The sequence below is a fragment of the Megalobrama amblycephala genome, linkage group LG20 (assembly GCF_018812025.1).
Source record: "Megalobrama amblycephala isolate DHTTF-2021 linkage group LG20, ASM1881202v1, whole genome shotgun sequence".
Classification (NCBI taxonomy): domain Eukaryota; kingdom Metazoa; phylum Chordata; class Actinopteri; order Cypriniformes; family Xenocyprididae; genus Megalobrama; species Megalobrama amblycephala.
Window position 1 is genome coordinate 28,586,988 of NC_063063.1, and position 25,938 is coordinate 28,612,925.

The 25,938-nt window shown below is 35.4% G+C and overlaps 1 long non-coding RNA gene across 1 annotated transcript in view; it reads left to right on the forward strand.

Moving 5' to 3' along the window:
• Positions 1 to 19,559, forward strand: part of LOC125255772 — a 39,531-nt gene extending 19,972 nt beyond the window's left edge. The window contains exons 4-6 of the long non-coding RNA XR_007181993.1: positions 1,879 to 1,961; positions 4,025 to 4,208; positions 17,684 to 19,559. This is a non-coding gene — a long non-coding RNA (uncharacterized LOC125255772). The remainder of the gene's footprint in view (positions 1 to 1,878; positions 1,962 to 4,024; positions 4,209 to 17,683) is intronic.
• The last annotated feature ends 6,379 nt before the right edge of the window (positions 19,560 to 25,938 follow it).

Here is a 25,938-nt window from a genome sequence, read left to right on the forward strand (position 1 = left end):
CACTTATCAACGGAATAAAATTAAAATAAAAGTGTAAAACTGCAGCAATAAATCATTAGGATGCAGATGCAAAATTAATTTTACATTCTTATTAAATCTGTAACCACCCCGGCACTCAAGAGTTTGGGCCGAAATAGTTTTTTTGATAGGGGTTTTCTTTTTGTCTCCTGTCAGTCGACACTTGAAACCAGTTGTGTAGCAACCATTAGCTGAAGATATTTTATTTTATTTTATTTTATTTTATTTTATTTTATTTTATTTTATTTTATTTTATTTTATTTTATTTTATTTTTTTAATTTAATTTTATTCATTTATTTTATGTTTAATTTTATTTTATTAAAGAGTTCACCCAAAAACGAAAATTCTGTCATTAAATACTCACCCTCATGTCGCTCCACACCCGTAAGACCTTTGTTCATCTTTGGAACACAAATTAAGATATTTTTGATAAAACCCGATGGCTCAGTGAGGCCTGCATTGACAGCAAGATAATTTACACTTTCAGATGCCCAGAAAGCTACTAAAGACAAACAGTTCATGTGACTACAGTGGTTCAACCTTAATGTTATGAAGCAATGAGAATACTTTTTGTGCGGCAAAAAATCAAAATAACAACTTTATTCAACAATATCTAGTAATGGGTGATTTCAAAACACTGCTTCATGAAGCTTCAAATCTTTACGAATCTTTTGTTTCGAATCAGTGGTTCAGAGCATGTATCAAACTGCCAAAGTCACGTGATTTCAGTAAATGAGGCTTTGTTACATCAGAAGTGTTTCGAAATTTCAATAGTTCACGTGACTTTGGCAGTTTGATATACGCTCCGAACCACTGATTTAAAACAAAAGATTCCTAAAACTTCAAAGCTTCATGAAGCAGTCTTTTGAAACTGAAAATGATTTTTTTTTCAGTATTCTCGTCACTTCATAACATTAAGGTTGAACCACTGTAGTCACATGAACTGTTTTAAATATGTCTTCAGTAGCTTGCAGAGCATTGGAAGTGTTAGTTATCTTGCTGGCAATGGAGGCCTCACTGAGCCATCGGATTTTATCAAAAATATCTTAACTTGTGTTCTGAAGATGAATGAAGGTCTTACAGGTGCGGAACAACATGAGAGAGAGTAATTAATGATAGAATTTTCGTTTTCAGAGGCCATATATCCTAATAATGCTAGTGCTCACTTGTCTGCTTTTTTAGCATATCAGTTATGGCTACTGTTACATCACTTAATTATTATTCATGAGTCAGTCTGATATAAGGTATCCTCCTACTTTTCAAGTTGCTCCTACATTCCCTTTGGAACTTTTAATCGACTCTAAATTGTTCCTCTTTTGCGGTTTCTTCTTGGTCTTGGTCTGCATTTTTCTTGCTGTTTTCACTCCTCAGTGGGGCGGAAAGCCGAGGCCTCCAGTTGCCCTCCAAACATTTTTATTCCAATAACAAGAAATGCCACTTCGGTCAAAAAACATTCATGTTTCTGCAGAGGTTGACAGTTACATTGGTTTCCACAAAGCAATGCCTCCCTTTCTGTATAATTCATCACTGCTTTGTCACCATGTAGCTGTCGGCATACACACAGAAAGAGACTCAAACGTACACACACACACACACACACACACACACACACACACACACACACACACACACACACACACACACACACACACACACACACACACACACAGGCATGTATCTAACCAGTGTCAGTCACTCACATGTCTTACAGCCAGTGCTGGAGGTGCTTTTGTATCTTGAAGGCCTTGTCTTTCCCTCAGTTCATCCATTTCTTCTCCAAGACATTAAACTTCTCGTCTTCACAGCTCCATTTCCCTCTCTCTTATTCTGTCTTTCTCACATCCCCTTTTTTCTTCCAGATGCCGGAAAAAACGACTGATGCAAAGAGGCGTCTGTCAAGCCAATGAGGACGGAAGATGAAGACGGGACTGCCGAAATAAGGGTAGGCGTTTTAGCGGGTGGTTTTAAATTCCGACGCGTTTCCCTTCGAGGTACGACTAGCCTCGGCAGTGGATTTGAGCGCTCATCAGATCGCAGTTTAAGCTTTTTAGAGTTCTGAGGCTTGTGGATAGTATTGTTAAGTGACAGGAATGGAAACTGCTGCTGCTGAGGTGTATCTCTGAATTTCTTTTAACTCGCACTTCAGAGAGAAATCACCAGAAAGCCCGTCTGTAGTCACAGATATCAGGATTCATGTCGATCCGACGGTTTTATTTGATTCTCTCACATGCATGGGTGTAACATTAAAGAGAATATATGACTTTGGCTTACTTCAACAATTGCACGTTGATGTCGGCTACAACAATTCGGATCTGGTTTTACAACTCTTCTAGAGTTCATGGAATTCTAACGTCAGTCGTGCTGGTGCACAACAAAAGCTTTTCCCAACCTGTCTTCAAACTCAACATCTCTAATCCTCATATCAAAGTCGGTTAATGATATTCTCAACATACACACTCTAAGATTCTTCAATGGTTTCTAGAAGAACCTTTGGCTGAGCGAAGAACAAGAAACATTGTTTCTTGCTGTATGGTTCTTTGGAGGTTGAAAAAAGTTCTTGATGTTTCATTTATAGGTTCTTCAGATCAGTCAGTTGGTTCTTTAAAGCACCAGGACAAAGGTTTTCTAAGAACAGCAGGAGTCGGAAACCTTGGGCCTATGTGTTTTTTGCGTTGACGTGCAAAGGGGAGATTGTGAGAATTTCTTTGATTTTGTTGTATAAATGTATATAAAACTGTTCAAATCAAGGAAACTTTGATAAAAACCTTTAAAACTCATATTTTTCAAATATTGGGTATTTATACATTACCATTCAAAAGTTTGTGGTATGTAAGACTTATTTAGTGAAATTAGCTAGAATATGCCAGTGCTACGTTTACGTTACTTTAGGGTGTCCACCGCAGCACCACCTCCACTGTCATTGTGCTTTTTTTAATAGAAATAAAAAACATTTAATTCAGTTGGATAACGGTCGCTTCAATTATAAACTATTGTAAACGTCTGCTCTGCTCATCCAGCACGAGCTGCAGAGTCGCACACAGTGCAGCAGGAATCAGAGTTCACTGATCACGTGACGAGAGTAAGGCAAGATGACTGACAAGACAATGGCAGAGGATTCGTTGTGTAACAGGGCCTAAGCACCTGATAAATGTCTTAACTTGTAGAATGTGCGCTCAGCACTGGCACTTCCTATACACATAGTACTTGCAATCGCGAATTCGAAAGCGAAAGTAAAACGCAAGCTTCCTGATGTGAAATTAGGCTACATGCAATAGCCTGTCTCCCAATATCAAACCTATCTTAGATTGGGCTGTGTAGTTGAAAACACCTCTTAGCTCTGGTCTCTTTTTTGGTCTCTATTTACACTTTGATATATATCTTATATTTTGCACTTAATAAGACTGTTATTTATTTTTGTTATTTATAGTGTTTTTATTTCTATGTTCAATTTGTGGAAAGGAGTTCAATTAGGAGGTCACACACTGCCTCAATCAGAAGTTCTGGAAGCTCATAATTCATGTACCGTAAGGTCTGAAGAGACTCATGTGAAGCCAGTCAGTTGAGTTTTGTGGCAAAACCTTCTATAGTGCTTGTATATTGTTGTCTTTTAATGCATATGATAATTTATACTCAGAAAGTAGAACTGAAATGACATTCTTTACAACATGATTAGTTAAAACATTTCAAAATACACCTGCAGACTATTTTTCCAGTCATGAATTTTGTCATTGAGGATTTATTAAAAATACTGTGCAAAAATCTTATCTTGTTCTCGCGAAACCCAATCTCGTGTCTTGTGTCTCATTTCGTCTCGTGAGCTAGGTCATCTTTTTTTGTTGTGTTGATTTGTTTTTTTTACTATTTATTTAAAGTTGAGTGCTAGATAGCTTGTTTTGTGTAGTAAATAGTGCTTAACAATCACACATACTCTCTGCCTGTCTTGTTGACACTCTCTCTCTCTCTCTCTCTCTCTCTCTCTCTCTTTCACTCCACACATATAATCAGGTATCTGGGGTCCGTCTTGAGGAACTGTTGGATTAGACACCGTTCTGTTAGGTTAAAGAGGAGGTTTGCTCGTCTGATTCAGTCTTGAGTGGAGAGCAGCTTCCTGCTGTGGTGAAGTCCCTCCACCTCCAGGGCATCACGACTCAAGAGGGACTGAGAGAGAGAAATACACAGTAAACAGACGGTAAAAACACACACTGAGTCATTGTTTCTCACCTCCTACAAACACTCCACCTTTGACATTTCATTTCTGAAATTTGATTACATTAGCAACTACTGGAAAGCTTAAAGGAATAGTTCATCCAAGCATGACAAATCATTTACTGAATTTTTAAGAAACTATAGTGCAGTTCATAGTGACACAAGCTCCAAAGAAAAACAATTTATATTTTAATGCAGTTATCGTACTTGTCTAAGTTGCCAATAAACCAGTTTTATTGATTGCGATAAAGACGAAGCTAATGGGAACGTTTAAATACGCAGTGTCTGTAACTAGACACGCAACATTTTTCCAATGTTATTTTTAATGTGATAACCAAAAACTTTATTTGTTCATCCTTCTGAGATTGTCCCCATTTGTAAAACCAAACTTTTCAAGATGTAGGAAATCCAACATTTGATAGAAAACTTTTCACACTTTTGCTTTTGAATAAATATTAAACGTTATAAAATCACTAGGTTTAAAAATACATTTTGTCAAGGTGAAGTATGAAGTACTCACAAAATCTCATGAAAAACTGGTGGTCGAATTGAATTTTGCCAAGGAGGAAAACTGAGGTACGTCTTTACTTTTTTTTTTTTTTTTTTTGTCGTCTTGCGTTTGAATAACTAAATTAATGCTAGGCCCAACTATTTAAGTGACTATATTCTGATTATAAAATAAGTATTACACTATTGATGCTCGACACACCAGCAAGTGACTTTTTCCAGCTGGCTTATGTTATTTCAGAAGTTCTAAAGAACGCTCTGTGCATATATTCCATTGAAACTAAATCCATAAAATGATCACATGATGGGAACACCTAAAAGGTTCTATATATGAAGCACCTGACGGAATCCTTTAAAGTTCCATATAGAACTTTTTCTTCCAAGAGTCTAGTTCAAAACACTATATAGCTTTTGAATGACTGAAGTCATATTCACTGATAGTCTTCCTCTACATGAAGCTCTGATGTTGTGTCCATGCTCTGATTAAAAATGGTGTATTGACGTACTATTGCACCAGATCTGTTGCGACAATTTCTGAATTAGCTTTTCCTATAAGCAACATCACTGAAAATTGTATGACAACCAAAAATGGCGTATATGTGTATGGGCATCTATAGTGTTTAAGCATCTGATTCAATATATGAAGAGTTTGGTTCCAAAACGCGATAAACACCATTTTCAAAAAAATTGAGTTTCTGCCAAAATCAGTATTCGGTATTGAAAAGTAATTTATTAATTTTGCGCAAAATGTGATATCCGTCGTGTTATTCTGTCTTGTTTTCTCCCTTTGTTTCCAAACCGCGACAAACGCCAGTCTCCTTTCTCTGCAGAACGCGATATATTCGCTCAACCAATCACAGCGCACCATTCCACCCACTGTAAACATTGAAGGCTTTTTTAAAAAGCCGTTTTTAATACCAGTGTACTCTGCAAATGTGTTTATTTAACCGTGCGGTGGCGCCAGATACTCTTTAATCGGTAATGACAAATAATTTATAACATTAACAAGATGACCCATTGAATTCATTTTGAGAGTGAAGGCTGAATGTATTTTTAATAAAATGCCTGTATATAAGATAAATATTGGCAAAGTTTAGACTCTGTCATATATGTGAATCAACTTACTTTGTTGTGTATTTTCAATTTGAAAAATAACTTTTATATTGATGGATTAATTGCATTTTGGGGAAAAAAATAATACGTTTTTATAATAAACTTTTTAAAATCAAAATGTAGATTTGAATTTGTAATGCTTTCAAAACCAAAAGATGCTATGTGAAAGTCTGAAACAGAAAATAGTGGTTTTCATCTTGCCACTTTCTTGGTAAAGAAAACACCTTTTTCCTCAAATGAATCAAAATGGAGTTATTGCGTTTTGGAACCAAACTCTTCATATGCTTTTCTCTTCCACACACATATACGCGAGCGCACACTTGTTTGGGCCTTAGCTTGTTCTGAGCATGCTCCAACATGCCCGACTCAATCCGGCGGGAGTTACATCAGCCACAAAGCAAATAGCAACAAACACGCATGGTAAACAAGCTAGCAGGCAGCTCGCTGTGCAACACACCTTTTCTGGAGATCTCCCAGCCCCTTTCTGCCACTCCAAGTTCGCCGCATCTTTAAAACATCAATACGTAATTGAGAGCGAACGTACGCGCCGAAGATTTGCATCTTTTTCGCGCGCACCCCTCTCCCCGCACCTCATTTGATCCCCATTGCTCACCAGCTGGTTCCAGTACATCTCCAGTTCAACCAGTGCCTCTGAGTTCACTCTCCACACTTAATTGGTTCCCAAGGCAAGAATTAAATATTTACTTTAAAGCCCTTTAAAATTCAATTGATTTTTATCTGACAGCTGTGATGGTCTCAAGTGGGCTGATTGCAGGCGGTCTCCACAAGGTCCCACGAGCGATAGGAGAGAGCGCAACACAAACTGACAAGAATCCTCCTTCTTATACACACACACACTTATACACACACAGATGCTGCGGTTGTTTCGTGATCAAGCGCTGGCGTGGTCACCGATTTCATTTCACTCCCAGCTGTTGTGTGGTGGCTTTATATATAAGACATTCACTCGTCAGACGTTGGTTAAAGGTGGAGCAAACAAACAAACAAACCACAAGCACGTTTAATATTCTGATATATATGAATGTGTTTTTTTCCTCGAGCACATTTAAGAGGAAGTACAATTCTGTGGCAAATTGTGAGTCCGTGATGATGTAGCGTCACTGAACGAGCTTTATTTTAACGTTTAGACATCACAACAACCAGGGTCCAAACTTATTCATTCTTTTACCTCTTTTTAATTTGATTTTTTTTTTTTTTCAAATAAATAATTGTAATAATAAGATCATTTCTTTTAGTCATGAAATTATTTAAAAAAAAAAAAACATTATTTTATAGAACAATAAATGAGAATAAAATTGAGTTTAATTTTCTTTTTACTTATTTTAAATAACATAATATTTTAAAATACATAATTTTTTATCATTTTATAAAAAATAAATAATTGTATATAGTAAAATTGAGTTTATTCATTTTACTTAGTTAATTTAAACATTTTTTTAAATAATTTAAAGCATTGTATTATTTTATAAAAAATAAACAACTGTAATAAATTAATAAGATAATTTCTTTGTCATGAAATTATTATTATTTAAAAAAACATTATTTCATAGAAAAATATTCAATAAATGAGAGTAAAATTTAGTTTCATTTGTTTTACTTATTTTATTTAAAATAATATTTTAAAATCAATCATTTTAATAATTTAATAATAAAATAATTTATTTTACAGGCTTGTAAATTAAAAAAAACAAAAAACAATAATATTTATTTAAATAATATAATATTTTAAAACCTGTTTTTTTTTTTATTTTTTTTTTTTAACTCAAGTGTGGCAAAAAGTATGTTTGGGAACTGAACTGCATGCATTCAACAGAACAAGCCGTAAGTCATTACACAAACCTAAAGCTGATTTTGCTGATTTTGACTTTTTCCACTGTAAAAATACTTTTTCTCATTTTAATGTGATGCCCGAATTTTCAGGTTAAAGCCCTGAAGAGTGCAAACACTGTGGCCTTGCAGTGTTTTGAGTGATCTGACACAGTGATGTACTCATTGTAACATTTGCCACAATTGCCGCAGGACTGTTTGTTAGTAGTAGGTTGTTGAGAAACCTGTTTGGAAACTGTCATTATTTTTCAATTTAGTGTCACTAGGAACCATTTGGAACAGAAGAGAAAAACAAGCATTGTACAGTATAAACTTTAGTTACTGTCCACACCTGTATAAATTCAATAGAGCAACAGTCCTTTGCTAGTGTTAGCCAGAGTCAGTCACATGATCTAGTTCCTCAGAGTCAGTCAGAGTGATTCAGTCTGCCAGGCCCTGAGTTAATAAGTTATGAATAAGTTACAGCGCTAGCGTGAGGAACAAGGAACAGGCAGGATCTCAAGAGCTCAAGCACAGTCAGACGCTCCCAAAGCGTTGTGCCAGCATTTCCACAAAACCTTAGGAGGGCTGTTAGCGCCTGAGGGGGAATCAATCACTGCGGACTTACCCAGCGTACATTAAAATGTTATGTGGTTAATACTGTGGGTGAGCTCTGCATTTCAAATGCATTATATGTGCTCATATGATGTCCTGTCTAGGCATACAGCCGCTATCTGTTCTGACAACAGCATCTGCTGAAGATCAGGAATCTTTAATGCGAGAAAGTGAGCTTGAAACAGACCGCAAATGCCATACGAACTCAGAAAACATTTGAGATGCATTAGAACCAATGACAGATTTCAGCAGACGTATAGCAGTGATTTATATGATTATGTAACCGGACTGGTGTGTTTAACGTTTAGTAATTGTGTTTTCATAGCAAGGAAAATGTTTATAATACTCTTACAGTGAAAAATCGTGATGAAAAGTTGTTTATATTCTCCATCTGAGCGTGTGATTTTAACCTGTAGATTTGTGTAAGACATTTGTACTTGGCTCTCATCTATTCACTTTGACTAATAGTCTTTAAATTGCTCCATTCATTTCCTTTGGTCTCCTGTTTTTTTTCTTTATAAATGAGGAATTAATTACTTTCCCATTAACGGTCATACATACAGCTGCCCCAGCGCAGAGCGAGACAAAGTGTCACATATGGGATCTGACCCGGGTTAATATAGGTTAAATCCTGTAACGCTGACCCAAAATCTGACGCACGAGGAATCGATTGGATCATGACAGATTGTGATGAAATATTGTAAGCAAATTTTATACAGGGAAGACCAGGGCTAGTTGTCACATGAGGAAGTTTTCATATAGGGTTTGAGACAAAAGTTTTTATAGCAGTGGTTTCAAACAACTAATTTATATGAATACTTTTTTTTTTTAATTCTGTCCTTCAAACCACATTTACAATATACACTCTAAAAAAATGCTGGGTTAAAAACAACCCAAGTTGGGTTGAAAATGGACAAACTCTGTGATTAGGTTGTTTTAACCCAGTGGTTGGGTTAAATATTTGCCCAACCTGCTGGGTAGTTTTATTTAACCCAACTATTGTTTAAAAAATACTGTATTGCTTGCTTAAAATGAACCCAAATTATGTTGGAAGTGAACATTTTTTACTATGTTTAATGAATAATGGACGGAACATGGGCAAACATTTAACCCAACTGCTGGTTTAAAACAACCCAATTGCTGGGTTTGTCCATTTTCAACCCAAATTTGGGTTGTTTTTAACCCAGCATTTTTTAAAGTGTATAATAATATAAAGCTACACTACATTAAGGTTCAACTATATAATTAATATTTTAACTGATGCTCGAGCTTCTTAGGAAAATTGTATTTTTCGTTTATTAATTGATCATAAATCATGTCAGGGCAAGTTCTAACATATTTGATATGTTTTGATTTTATTGTAATGCTAATCCACTGATGGCAGGTCGAGGATGAGAACCCAAGTGCAGTTTATTGAAAGAAAAAACAAAACAAAACAGTGAACCAGATACAAAACCAGAACTAAAACTCATTTATTATTGAGGTAGCAGTTTGCCTGATTTGTTTGTTTTCTTGGACCTTTGTGAAATGTGAGTTGAACTGAAAAAAACATCTGATATTCCATTTTTTTTTTTTTTTAATTTACTGGGAACAAAAATGTTACATGGTCAAAAATGGTATCAATCTAATCTTACATTTAGAACACTACAGGAAATTATTTCACCATCATTAATCAATATTAATGGAGCTTTAATTTCAGAGTTTTTAGAAATATTTAAATACTATATTGCACTATGAAATCCACATCTTTATAAAAGAAATGGGGAAGTTGCAAGGCTCTTACAATTACAATTTCTGATGAAATATCATACTTTATATTTTATTTATTAATTTTGTGTTTCATAATTACTGATGAAAATTCTAAAAAGTCTAAAAAGCTGTTTGCAGTTAAGCCCCGTTTTTGACAAAATGTTGTTTTAAAAACATATACATATTTTAAATATATATATATATATATATATATATTACAGTCCAGACTATATCTACACTCTAAAAAATGCTGGGTTAAAAACAACCCAAGTTGGGTTGAAAATAGACAAACCCAAGGGTTGGGTTAAATGTTTGCCCAATGTGCTGGGCAGGTTTATTCAACCCAACTATTGATTAAAAATGACTATATGGTTGACTTAAAATGAACTCAAAATATTTTGGAAATAAATAATCAGACACATAATTACTAGAGGCAACAACAACAATTAAAAGAACATTTATTAATAAGCAATTTAATAAATGTGAATTGTTTAACTATTATTCATTAAACTTATTAATAAGCATTCATTTATTAAACATATTAATAAATGGTAATTTCCAACGTACTTTGGGTTCATTTTAAGCAAGCAATGCTGTAATTTTTAAACAATAGTTGAGTTAAATATAACTACCCAGCTGGTTGGGCAAACATTTAACCCAACCGCTGGGTTTGTCCATTTTCAACGAGTGTAGTATCTATATAGAAATTGAGTTGTGTGATGTGTGATGATTATCCTGTCAGTAACTCAAAGTGCAGCTTTGAGTTAAGAGAAAAAACATCTTTGCCTGAGTCAAGAAAAAACTTTAAAGACATCTATATTACTTTTTTTCCCAGTATTTTGTGATTGACATTTATGATCAGGATTGAGGGAAACATGGTTTTGGAATCACCAGTATTTTCATTAGAGGTACAGAAGAGTGTTTTCTCTCTCTCTCTCTCTCTCTCTCTCGCTCTGAAATCCCGCGTGTGAGTGAGTTTAAAGCAGGCAGATTGACCAGGTTAATATCTTGTACTTTCAGGCTCTAATGGACAGCAGATTTGAACATTAGTGCAGTTTGTATGACTGGTCTCATCAGATCAATGAAAACACACACACACAAAATATAGATGCAGATCTGTAACAGCTCCAGTGTTTTATGGGTTGTCTGTTTAAAGCCACTATCTCGTCCAGCTCAGGCCTCGTGTCTCTCAAAGCTCTTTGCGTTCAGTTTTTTTCCCCTTTTTTTTTCTGCGCGAGACTGCCAGTCTCCGTCTCCCTGTTCATTAGCACTTCAATTAAATAAAAAAGGGATGTAGTTGTGTCTGAATCCTCTGCCAATTTGGCAGCCGGCCTGAGCGCAGCGCAGCACAGACGAGAGCCTCGTTCCACCCGTAATTCGGCCCCTAAGCAAAAGTGACAGGATCTGTCAACGCGGGCGAACGGTCCGGGGATTCACCTGAGCATATAAGTTATATAACACAAGTCAGATTATAATTAGTGTCAGTTTTAATCTGCTCTTAAACGGTGCGGCATCTGTGGGCTGTTGTGTGGAGAGACAGCGAGGTGTCAGCGAGTGTGATAGCCCTCCGTTCACCCCGCCAACTCTAACCTGAGCATGAATATTTCAAGGGGATTTGGAGGACAGGAGGAAAGATTTAATTATTTCAAATTAGGGAGTACCGGGTGATTTCAGCCTAATAGCTGTGTGTTCAATCGCAAAGGTGCCCACCTCACTTTGGGGATTCATCAGGGAACGAGGGCAGCGCAAGCCTGTGCAAAAACAGCTTCACGCCAGTGTTGGATTTGCTTAGATCAGGCAGAATTCATTATATCACACACATGGCAGGTACAAATATGCCATATAGCACTGAAACCGTCTTTGTTTCTGGCCCGTTGTATTATTTTAGCACGGCTGCAGTGTTTTGAGGGTCGCAGAGGAGTCTCAGTACGGCAGGACGTCATATACTTCCCTCTTCACACACTTCTGTCCTTTTCCATCGTCAAATATCCAACAGAACACACACACACTCACAAATCCACAGAAATACATATATATATATATATATATATATATATATATATATATATATATATATATATATATATATATATATATATATATATATATATATATACACACACACACACAAACACACACACAAAAATTAAAGTTTTAATATTATTGTTTTCATTAGTGTTTTTGAAAATTCTTTTTTTCTTTTATCTTTAATTCTCTCTCTCTCTCTCTCTCTATATATATATATATATACAATTTTATATATATTGTATGTGTGTGTGTATGTATGTATATATATATATATATATATATATATATATATATATATATATAATAAAAAAAAATAAAAAAAAAACAATAATATTAAAACTTATTAATTTGTGTTTGTGTGTGTGTGTATATAATAAAATATTCTAAACTCATATTTCATAAATAACTCATATTTTAAATTCATATATATTAATTTAAAATGAGTTATGAAATATGAGTTTAAAATATTTTATTTATTATATTTTATTTACTATTATTATTATTTTCATCAGTATTATTTTCATTAATATAGTATTTTTCATATAGTATTTTTTACGTTTTAATATTTAATTAATAAATTAATTAATTACTAATAATGTAATTAATTCATTCATTGTAATAATTTAAATTAATTAATTTATAATAATTTTAATTTTTAATAAAGTACATATTTGAATTTATTAGTTTAAAAATATTGTATTTAATTAATATTAACATTTTTTTTTATTACATTTTATTGTTTTAAATTATGAAGAGGTAATGAAAAGATAATGTATTTTTTTTATTTTTTTATTTTACCAAACAAAACATGTATTGCTTTTGATATTCCTGAAATAAGAGATAATGTTTATTCATACCTATACAATGTGATTGAATGCATTTGACCTCATTTGTAACCTTGATTGATTTAACTTCTTCTAGTATTCGATATGACATATAAACAAACAGACAATCTCATGGTTTTGATGCATCTTTAAAGGTTGATTCCCACGAGATTATTGCTCAAAATTTATCCCATTCCACAATATAACAAATCTGGGTAGCAAATACGCTACATAATCTCTCCATGGCCTTATTAATGTAAATAAAGTAATATGTTCATGATGGATTGTCGGTTTCATTCAGTCAGCTTATGTAAACATACTCATTCACCATAATGAAAGAGAGCTTACAGCTCGTAATAAAACATACATACGGCCGAAGTCTATATATATTGCTGCCAGCCTTCATGTGCAGTCAGATCTCTGATGTTAATTACATTTAAATAGAACAAGACTGATTTTGATTTGTTCATATGAGTAGAAAAGTAACTCCTTAGTCCTTCTACCTGTCAGTGCTTGCACATCACAGACTAATGCTTTATTAAGAGAGTCTGCTGGGAGCGCCTGATCCCGTTTTAGTACATTGGGCCCAATGTAAGACTAATTAAAAAGTGTATTTTTACATTATTAATTTCTGAGTTTCACACTTAATGAATGTGAAATGACAGGCCTCCTATTTTTATATGTACACACTCAGGACCACGCGGCCATGGGAATACTGATACGCAGGTTTGAAAACGGGGGGGAGCGTTGTCGAAAACATTTCTCTCTCCTCTGGAGTCCAGCTGGCAGGAAAGAAACGAAACAAAAGCAAGCAAACAGTTCAGACGCTTTCATCAGAATTAAATGGTGAAATTATTTGACCTCTGAGTCCTTGGTATCACTCTGTGACTTTTACAAAAACTGCGTTTACACGCGACAAGCACGCTGACGTTTTAGCCGTCAATTTGGTGTTAGTCAAAATGAATTTGTAGCTGCCCCGATTCGAGCGGTTCAATTGGGCATCTCTAATAGGAGATGTTTGATCAAGCCCCGTGGTTTTCATCCGCATGCTGAGATAGATGAGTGAGTGAGCGAGAGAGAGAGAGAGAGGGAGAGAGAGAGAGACCGACAGCCTCTCTGAAGAATAAATGTAATCAAGTGTGTGGAGATCGTTTTGCCAAAACACTGCATCTCCAAACACACATTTTCCATCTTCACTAGCAAAAGGCTTTGTTCAGGAGAGAGAGAGAATTGATTCAGAATTCCAAAATCCCAAAGCTAGAAGTGGGAGAACAAACTGACAACAATAAGAGCATATGCACTGTTTTTGAAGTATTATGCTGGCATTTTGTTATTAAAAAAATATAGGCCTATATATTTCTTTGTTATTTTCTTGGGAGTTAGGAAGGTTTTATCTTTTTAGGTGCTGCAGTTTAAAGTTTTGTATATGTTTTAATGCTGTCAAACGATTAATCGCGATTAATCACATCCAAAATAAAAGTTTGTGTTTAATATATGTGTGTGTACTGTAAATGCTGGTTAAAAACAACCCAAGTTGGGTTAAATATGGGCAAACCCAGCAATTGGGTTAAATGTTTGCCCAATATGCTGGGCAGTTTTATTTAACCCAACTATTGATTAAAAATTATTATATTGCTGGCTTAAAATGAACACAAAATGGGTTGGAAATTAAAAATCAGACACATAATTACTAGAGGCAACAGTAATAATCGAAAGGTGGACATTTATTAATAAGCAATTTAATAATAATAATAATAATAAACTTTATAATAAATGTTTATTATTTATTAAACTTATTAATAAATGTTAATTGCCAACCTATTTTGAGTTCATTTTAAGTGAGCAGTACAGTCATTTTTAAACAATAGTTGAGTTAAATAAAACTATCCAGCAGGTTGGATCAAACATTTAACCCAACCGCTTGGTTAAAACAACCCAATGCTGGGTTTGTTCATTTTCAACCCAACTTTGGTTGTTTTTAACCCAGCATTTTTTAGAGCGTATATTTATTATGTATATATAAATACGCTGATTAATATAATTAGTCTGGTGCAACTTCACATCCAACAAGGTGCATGGAATGGAAAATATGTAGTTTAAGAAAGAAAACCAGCAGCACTTGTGGCACAGAGAGGTCAAAAATATAAACAAAAAAACTCTGAAGCTATGAAACTTTAAAGTTGATACTTAGCTCCAGCTTCATAGTTTTTTGTACATGCATTTATTTAAGGAATATGTATACATGTATATTTTTTATCCTACTGTATTTTTGTTAAATATATGTGTGTATAGACACATATAATATGTAAACACAAACTTTTATTTTGGACGCGGTTAATCGTTTGACAGCACTAATATGTTTATATTCTTTGTTGTTGCTGTTTTATTGTTAATCAAAATTCCCTTTTTTGAACGGCTTTTTATGTTGATCCCAAATTTGGTTTGTAACATGGATAGGAAGATTTGTTTTTTAAGAGATAAATGATGAAATACTGTAAATTGAAGTCTTTTTATATATAATAATATATCATTTATGTATAATAAAATGATAAAAATATAAATAATAAATGTTTTTTTTTGTTAAATTAAATCTGTTTCAGCTTAGGAGTCTTGGGTTCACACTGCTGGATTTTCTACATGTGTGTTTTGTTTGTGCTTCTAAATCCCAGAGCCTGTTTCTCCAAGGCTGTATTTTTTTCGTGACCTTTGACCTCCGAGCACACCCAGCGTGGGGTGTTTGTCAGTAAGGCCTCCGTCTCGTGTAAATATTAGCCGAGAGCTCCGGCTCTAAACTGCAGCTCTTGTGCGAGCGGCGACTGGAGTCCCTCCAAGACAAATGCGGCTCTGCAGCAGAGGCTGCATGCGAAACATCCCTGCCGTTTATTTTCATACGCTGTTAATTTGTCAACAGCCCTTCCTGTCCGCCCGACACAGAGCGGCAAAGTCTTTCCTGAAGATATTTGCTGGCAAATTACACGTGTTGTCGCCGTAATTATTATTGCTGATTGCTGGAGATGTTTGCGGAGAGCTGCTATTAGTGTCAGTGAAAGGCATTTTTTCAGCCTGTCTGCATCTTTTATTTTCCTCCACGCTGCAGCTGTCACATGATGGAAATATTTTGATGGATGCAAAGGAATTTCATGTATCAATATTCTGCTTGTCAAACAGTCCATTATGTTGTAGCTCCCCGCTCAAGCTGAGGCAGAGAAATCTATCAGAATGGTCCGAGGGCAATAAACGTTTTCCAGCAGTCCATCGCTTTGCACAAATCAGCCCTGAGATGCAAACGGCCGTCTATTTATTAAATCGCCCTCAAAGGAGTTTGCACTTTCCTTCTGGATTTTCCTTGTGTGCAGAGCAGCGACGTGCAACTCTGCAGTATATGCACACACACACACACACATACATGCTTGTTCTTGCAGGGGGTCCCTGTGCTGCTCTTTGGACCCGGGCTTATTAGAATAGATTCTGCCAACTTCAATGGCGGGGCCGTGTGTGTGTCTGTGCGCTTATCACTTCTCATTAGCGGATCATTGGGAGCGCCGTCCGCTGCCAAGCGTTAATCAATGTGTTTTGTGACTCTGTTAGGGCAGCTGTACAGAGATATTGTGCCCCTAGGGTTAATACAGTCAAGCGCAGGAAATAAAACACTCCGGCCATGTCCACAACATGAGGCTCGGCATTATCTTTAAATGAGCTGGGCAGGGATCACATACATATGGATTTCCACTTGCATAAATTGTGATTGATGTCGTCAGAAAAGTGGGGTTTGCTTTCTTTCTTTTTCTTTTTTTTTTGAAAGGTATTGTTCCGTCCACGGACAGTATTTCTTCCGTTCTTTCTTTTTTTTCTTTTTTGCTGAATTGTTGTAAATTATGCAGACTGACAGGCGCAGTGAGGAAGGGATTATTTCTGAACAAGTTCAAACACTTTACTGTTTTTCCGTTCTTTTCGGTGTAAAGAAAAATGGAAGAAAAACCTGCTCAAAGACAGAGAAGCAGGTAATGATCAGTTTTGTCATTATTATCAGGAATGTTGTAGTTTGATTAAGTATTATAATAAATATTATTTAAAAACAAATACAATTATACAATTTATATATATGTGTATATATATATATATATATATATATATATATGTACAAATAATAAATATACAATTCTAAATGTATATATACGAATATATACACACAATATATGTGTGTGTGTGTGTGTGTGTGTGTGTGTGTGTGTGTGTGTGTGTGTATATATATATATATATATATATAATCAGGAATGTTGTTTAAATATTATAATAAATATTATTTAATAACAAAATTATGCAATTATTTTTTTTCACATTCTCTCTATATATGTATAATGTATATATACAAATAAAAGTTATAAATATACAATAATTAATATATATATAAATATTGTATAATATTAAATATTTTGCATTTTATACACACACATAAAACATATATATATATATATATATATATATATATATATAAAATTAGATATTTTAAATTTATATTTTAATATTTTTATATAATTTATATTTTTTATTTTATATAATTTACACACACACACACTATATATATATATATATATATATATATATATATATATATATATATATATATATAAAAATATAAATTCAATTTATATTTTTATATAATTTATATTTATTTTATCATTAAAAAAATTATTGGACTATTAGTAGCAAGTATGTGGTGCTTTATTTATAATTAACATTGATGTTCAAGGCCAAGCTTTTTAAAAAGGTTGAAAAATGATTTTCTCACATTCAGGAAACACTTCTGGCAGCGGGAATTTCCTGAGAGCGGATCGAAAGGATGGCTGCGGTGTTCGCCGGCCCAAACTGCACCACAGGAAGTGTCTGCACGACTCCAGAAGCAGAGGTCAAGGCCAGGGGTCACGGGTGGCACGGCAGAGATTTACGCCGAGAGAGAGCCGAACCCGTTCCCAGCCTTCATCTATTTCCCGGGGAAATTAGCCATAAAGTCACCGTTTTCATCTTTCAAGGTTTTGTCATAAACTGTCATCTTTCCTCGTCTTTGATTTGAAAAAAAAAAAAAAAAAAAATGATGATAAAAAAAAAAAGAACAACAATAGCCTAGAACAGTTTATTCTACTGTATTCTTTTCATCTCAAGTTAACCTCTCGTTTTACTGTCCGTTGTTTCCGGCACGGACCACCCCATTGTTTAAAGACGCCTGTGAAAAAAAACAAAAAAGTTTCACATTTTCTGAAATGTGCAGGGCTGCTCTCTGAGGTCCATTTCATTTTAACCAAATGGGGGGGAAGCTTGTCTTTACCGCGGTGAGCAGATGGAACTATAAATCAAGGCAGCCGTTGCCGCCCTGTAGAGGGCCGACCACAGCTGCCACTCTCTCTCTCTGACTCTCTGCGTTTCGCTGAAAATCTTTTCAGGTCCATCGTCAAGCAATCTGGGCTTCTATTTTTTTATATATATACACACACACCACACCTCCCCTCTCGGTACAGTCATATCCATCAAAACGACACGCGCCCATCAACCTACTGCCGCGATCGATTGGCACACTTATTTCTGCGCATAGCCAATGCCCCGCTCTGGAGGTAAAGCCCCACGACAGGCCCCTCATTTTGGCTCTTTAGCCCCCAGCAACCACTGTGACTCTGGCAGCAGCAGGCCAGGCCTCCTCCATTAAAGTTGCATTATGATGGATATCAAGGCATCCAAGCCCTGAGTGTTTTAAACGAGAGGTGACAAGAAACGAAACACGGGCTATTGTTTTTCGCTCCATCCTTAACAGCCCCCCACCCCCAAACATCCTTGCAGAACGGTATGCGCCGATTTTAACATATTGGCTGTTTTGCTAAGCAAATAGACTCAATAATCTGTGCATAACCTAGAAGAAAAGGCCGGCGGAGGCTGCAGTGCCGCAGATGACCAGATGGTGGCGCTCTAATGCCACAGATATCATCAGCGCTGCTGAGTTGAGGGCTCAAGACAAAGACTGTGAAGAAGAGAAATGTTCAAATGGAGAAACTACACATAAATTCATACTTTTTACAGTATCAGCAATGATTTCCCTCAAACGTTGCAGACACATATCAGCACTGTGACAGCAGAGTAAACACTCTCAAATTAGTTCGTTTAGAGCTGAGGTTAATCACTGATAGCACTTTATCTGGTTAAAAGAAATCTAATCACAGGACCTGTTTTAATTAGGTTTCTTACTCAAAGAAAGAGCTGAATTATGAAGATCTATGCAGTTTATTTTTTGATTTGCATGTGCCATTTTTTTTTTCAGCTTTCTCATCTCATTTTTGCTTTATTTTGTCAGCTGCGATGCTTTATGCATTCTTTTAATTGATCATATAAACTTCAAGAGATTTTCCATTTGCCAAAAGGTAGTCTTTATCATCAACATTCAATCTATAAATCAATCAATCAAGGAAGCAAATTAATACTTAAATACATGCTGACAATCTTAAACATTCAATCAATTTCTGCTCTTAAACTCAGAGTTTTATGCTCTGAATGGTTTGGATTTTTAAAAGAAAAAGATTTTGCATTTTAAAGGTATTTACACTCTAAAAAAAAAATGCTGGGTTAAAATCAACCCAAGTTGTGTTAAATGGGCAAACCCAGTGATTGGGTTGTTTTAACCCAGCAGTTGGGTTAAATGTTTGCCCAACCTGCTGGGAAATATTATTTAACTCAACTATTGTTTAAAAATGACTGTATTGCTTGCTTAAAATGAACACAAAGCATGCTGGAAATGAACATTTATTAATAAGTTTAAGAAATAATAATTAAACACTTATTTAATGTTCACCTTTTGATTATTATTGTTGCCTTTAGTAATTATGTGTCTGATTTTAAATTTCCGGCATACTTTGGGTTCATTTTAAGCAAGCAATACAGTAATTTTTCACCAATAGTTGAGTTAAATAAAACTACCCAGCAGGTTGGGCAAACATTTAACCCAACCACTGGGTTTAAACAACCCAATCACTGGGTTTGTCCATTTTCAGCCCAACCCAGCATTTTAGAGTGTACTATACATTTTAACCATGCGAACAAAGTCTTTCAAAGCGATGTACCTCTCTTTCTCTCTTTTAAAAATCCTTACATTCTTAAAGAATCATACCAAAAACATGTAAAACCTATTTGCGCGATCTAAACACCGATAGTCAAGTGGACCAGGAAAAGAAAATGAATATTAGCTATATTGTCAGACTTTTCTAAAATCATGTTTTCCTTCTTGAGCTGGGAAAAGCTCGGGATGATGGAACATGATTTCTGCATGAGATGGGACACCGCTGGTCATTCATTATCCAAAGAGAGAAAGAAAAAAGGCAAAGAAATCAAAGTGGAAATGACAAAGAAAGACAGAGCTGGATGTCATCTTGGTTACACATTTCAAAGGATGTTAGATTCAGCCATTTAAAAGAGCCGCACATGCTTCAAATGTGAATTCTTTCTATTTAACATGGTCTTCCAATAGAGAGCTGTTTAAATTGTGCTGTGGTTTAAAAACCTCTGTTGTGAAGTGATTATGTGAACTTCTTATATTTATATATCCACCACTACAGATGGACTAGTCGATCAATGGTAGTAATGTTCTCCTCTACAGTTCTTTCTCTTTAAAGCAGTTTAATGCTTGATGCTGAAACTGTAGATGCATAGAAAACAGCACAGTTTTCTTTTGACATCTTGAAATAATTGTATAATTACCGATCGTTCCTTCATCGGTTCAATTTATAAAAAGCACATATCCAAACTATATTATTATTATCATCAATTGCATAAAGAGCAAGCAATGTAAATGTAAATGAAAGATAAAATCTGAATATAAAAATGCAAATAACATTAATAACACTGTGACCCAACAAGCATTTTGGAAAAAAAATATATATTTATATTAATAATAATAATACTGTGACTACATATGCAAGCAGTTTGGAAAATGAATTAATAATAAAAATAAAAATAAATAAATAAATAAAAATATATTATAATCATTTCAATTAATAATTAATATTAACTATAAAATAATATTATAAAAAAATAAAAATATAATTATAAAATGAATATTTAATTAATAATAATTAAATGAAAATAAATTAACAAATATTATTTAATAATATTAAATGAACAAAATAATATGCTCAAGACAAATATAAATATATCAATAAAAAATACAAAAATAAACAATAAATATTAAAATAATTAAACATTAAACATTTTGAAAAAATAAATCAAAAATAATGAATGAGATATTGATGTAATAGATACACGTATAATCTAAACATGTCTTGAAGCGATCTTATACACATTTCATTGTTTTAAGTGATTCTGTTTTGGATATGGTGTTACAGGTTAATGAATGAGATGGAAATATTACTTTTACCATATTAAGGCAAATAAAACGTTTACTTATTTAATGTGCATATGACAAATATATGAGCTGCTGTATGTTATATTATACTGTAAAAAGAGCATTCTTTGAGGCTGAGATGAGACTCCGTGAGTTATTGCTTAAATTGCCGGGAAACAAAGAAACAGCTGAACGCTCTGGTAAGCAGCTCTTCACCTGTACGAGTCCAGAGCTTGTAAATGCACATAAAACCCGAGCGGACGAACACAGAACAGCGACTGTCGGCCTCTCTGGACTCCCGCACCTCTCGCCATCAAAGTTTCCGGCTCCGGTGAACGGCAGAGAGACTCTGAGCTAAAAACTAAACTTGTCAGCTGTATAGGTGACACTACTGGGTTTCCCACAAACAAGGAAATCACAACCCCGGGAAGTGTTGCATTTCATTTCAACAACAATGTGACATATCAGTGTGTAACAATAAGGGGAAAAAAAGGAGAAAGTCTGAGGGAAAAAAAAGAGGGAGGAAAGACATGACACTTTTTGAAATATCAAAAGATCCCTCGACTGCTCTTGGGACTGAGCTACTGCCATGAAGCAGGAAGGTCACCATCTTTGCTTTTTCTCTTTCACTCTTTCTGCTTCAGTCTCTGGCAGCTTCTGTTTGTGTGTGTGTGAGTGTGTGTTTAGAGCCGCAGGGGTGGTGAGGAGGATGTTGTCGCTGACTTTTGAAGCGTCTGACAGGGCGAGAGAGAGAAGGGGTGAAACTGATCCCGACACTGACAGCAGAGACCTCCGAGGTCATAGGTCACGACCCTGGTAACGCAAAGGTAAAATTACCTATTCATATGTCATATGCACTGGTGTGGCCGGCGGGCAGAGCTACAGCCTGTCAGATGGATGGTCACCACAGTACATCCGCTGTCAAGTTCAGCTCAGAATCTCTGCACAAATCTTCGATTCTGTCTAAACATTTTGTATGAGAAAAAATGAATGAGATTTCTTTAAGCAATGAGATCACAAGGAGCCAAATGGAGTTTCAGAACAGATTTAAGTGTCACAAACTGCATATATTTACACGTCAAATCTTAACATGAACTCAAACATATGATACTGTGTACACTACAGTTTAAAAGTAGTTTTCATAATGAGTAATGTTTCTTGAGCAGCAAATCAGCATAATGAATTCTGAAGAATCATGTGACACTGAAGACTGGAGTAATGATGCTGAAAATTCAGCTTTGCATCATAGGAATAAATTACATTTTACAACATACGAGAATAGAAGATAGTTATTTTAAATTGTAATAATATTTCTTAATTTCGATCAAATAAATGCAGCCTTGGTGAGCATAAGAGACAAAAACATTAAAAAATCTTACTGACCCCAAGCTTTTTAATGATAGTGTATATAGCTCTATACTTTTAATGTATCTCAACAAATGTCTCATTTGGATTTGTATAGTTCACCCAAAAATGAAAATTCTGTCATCAATTATTCACTTTCATGTCGTTCCAAACCCGTAAGACTTTTGTTCATCTTCAAAACACAATGGAGGTAATTGAATGAAATCTGAGCAATTTCTGTCCCTCCATTGACAGTTATAAACGCTAGACGCTATAAAAAGGTCATTAAGAGATCGTAAAAGTAATCCATATGAATCGAGCAGTTCAATTCAAATTTTCTAAAGAGACTTGATCGCTTTATATGATGAACAGATTTAATTTAGGCTTTTATTCACATAAACATTCATCAACTCACACATCAGTTGTGGTAAACAGAAGCTCAACCGAGTTTGCTTGACATGCGAGAACCAATGGGGTTTGACCTTCCTCAAGAACCAATGAGGTTTGACCATCCTCAAGAACCAATGAGGTTTGACCTTCCTCAAGAACCAATGAAGTTTGACCCTCCTCAAGAACCAATGAAGTTTGACCTTCCTCAAGAACCAATGAAGTTTGACCCTCCTCAAGAACCAATGAAGTTTGACCTTCCTCAAGAACCAATGGGGTTTGACCCTCCTCAAGAACAAGTGAGGTTTGACCTTCCTCAAGAACCAATGAAGTTTGACCTTCCTCAAGAACCAATGAAGTTTGACCCTCCTCAAGAACCAATGAAGTTTGACCTTCCTCAAGAACCAATGAAGTTTGACCCTCCTCAAGAACCAATGAAGTTTGACCTTCCTCAAGAACCAATGAAGTTTGACCCTCCTCAAGAACCAATGAAGTTTGACCTTCCTCAAGAACCAATGAGGTTTGACCTTCCTCAAGAACCAATGAAGTTTGACCCTCCTCAAGAACCAATGAAGTTTGACCTCCTCAAGAACCAATGAAGTTTGACCCTCCTCAAGAACCAATGAAGTTTGACCTTCCTCAAGAACCAATGGGGTTTGACCTTCCTCAAGAACCAATGAGGTTTGACCCTCCTCAAGAACCAGTGAGGTTTGACCCTCCTCAAGAACCAATGAAGTTTGACCTTCCTCAAGAACCAATGAGGTTTGACCCTCCTCAAGAACCAGTGAGGTTTGACCTTCCTCAAGAACCAATGAAGTTTGACCTTCCTCAAGAACCAATGAGGTTTGTTCTCACACATCAAGCAGATTCAGTTGAGCATGTGTTTATGTTCGCTGATCAATGTTTATATGTGAATAAAAGACTAAATTAAATCTGTTCATCATATAAAGTGATCGAGTCTCTTCAGAAAATTTGGACTAAACCACTCAATTCATATGGATTAGTTTTACTATCTCTTTATGAACTTCTTGAAGCATCAAAGTGGTTGTTACATAGCTGTCTATGGAGGGACAGAAATCGCTCAGATTTCATTTAAAATCATTTTCATTTAATTTGTGTTCCAAAGATGAACTAAAGTTTTACGGGTTTGGAGCAAGATGAGGGTGAGTAAATTATGACAATTTTTTTTACATTTTTGGGTGAACTAACCCTTTAAGGATAAACATCTGAGAGTTAATAAAAAGAAAATTTGGTTACATGTTATTTCGATGGTCCACTTTAGACATTCTACTAACTACAGTGACTTTGCAACTACATGTCAACTAACTCTCATTAGAGTATTAGTAGACTGTTAGGTTAGGGTTCTGGATAGTAGAATATGTTGACATGTTGCAAAGTTACTTACAGTCAGTAGAATGTCTGTTGGGGAGCATCAGAATAAAGTGTTGGCAAATATTAAGCAGACAGTCTACTGATACTCTAATGAGAGTTAGTTGTCATGTAGCTGCAAAGTTAGCAGAATATCTAAAGTGAACCATCAAATTAAAGTGTTGCAGAAAATGTTATTGCTCAGAAGTTGCTCTTTCAGTTGCAGTTCTGATCAGTTGAATTTCTCAGTGACATTTTATCAAGTATCAACTTAGTTGCAGATGTTTCTCCTGGGGAATCACGCTCTCATTGCTGTCAAGAAGAAACAACTAAAAAATAAAGGATCTCACTTGATTTTTTTTTTTGCACAGTTTGTGTGCTCTTCTCTTTTTTATTGCTCATTGGTTGCTCTTTAATAGTTTAGGATACTTAATGACATTCTCAATTACTGTCTGTCTCTTAAGCATTGTCCCTATAATTTCCTTAGGAAAATTATATTGCTTTTTTCATAGCTCCAGATCTTTAATGGAGTTCTCAATTATCACGTAAAGTCGGCATGAAACAGAAGTTGCGATAGTCTTTTCTACCCTATTGTGATGTATATACAAGTGAAACGGCTTCTTTTGTCTGTGGGGAATTGACTGGATTGTTGGATGGTTGTGGTTTGCTATTGGTCGATCTCATTTGATTGACAGGTTGCCCCACCCTTGCGCCAGCAAACACGTCATCAGAGAAGAGATATCGCTGCAAGAGGGAGGGGAAGTTATTTTGATCAAGGATTATGAGGACACATTAATAAAAAAAAAAAATAATGATGTGCATGAATAAGTCATTTATAATAAATATACCGCAATAATAATAAGTTCATGGCGACTTTAAGGATCAACTTTGTCTCAGATGGGTTTTTTTTTTACATGTTTACACTAATGTCTTAAATTAGTCAACTTAAAGATCTCATTTGTGTTTTTTCTTTCAGGTTTCTCTTCCTCACATGTTGTTTCTTTTGAAGGAGTTACTTTGGTAAGTCAGGAGATCTCGTCTCGCTGTGAGTTTGGGCGCGATCACAGCGACCACATTCACTTAATTAGCACAGAGCAGATGAGAGTCGGTTGGTCCGGCTAGCGAAGCGTCTCTCCGCAGCATGCAGGAGCCGTGCGGCGCCTGTGAACATTAGCGAGCGGGGAGCGATTACATGGCAGGGAGGTAGACGACACCTTCATCCTCTCACATCATGGAGTCCAGCAGCACTCTCCGCATGATTCACTGACCTGCCCCAAACATTCACAAACTGTCACTTTGAGTTGTCAGTCTTCTGTGACTCTCTCTTTACAACAGGACGGAGGGGAGCTGGGCGGAAGAGGATGGAAACTTTTTGATTCCGTGACATTAAACTTACCTTGACAGGTACGGGCGGCCCGGGGAGAACGTGACAAGCTGTGCGTGACCGACTCTCACCGGCACTGAGCTGAAGTTAGTGCTTCTTAAAGTCGGTATCAAAACATCACAGAGTTCATCAAATCCATTTCTAATGTCAATGTTTGTGCTGTTGTTTTGCCACCGAAATGATGTCACTT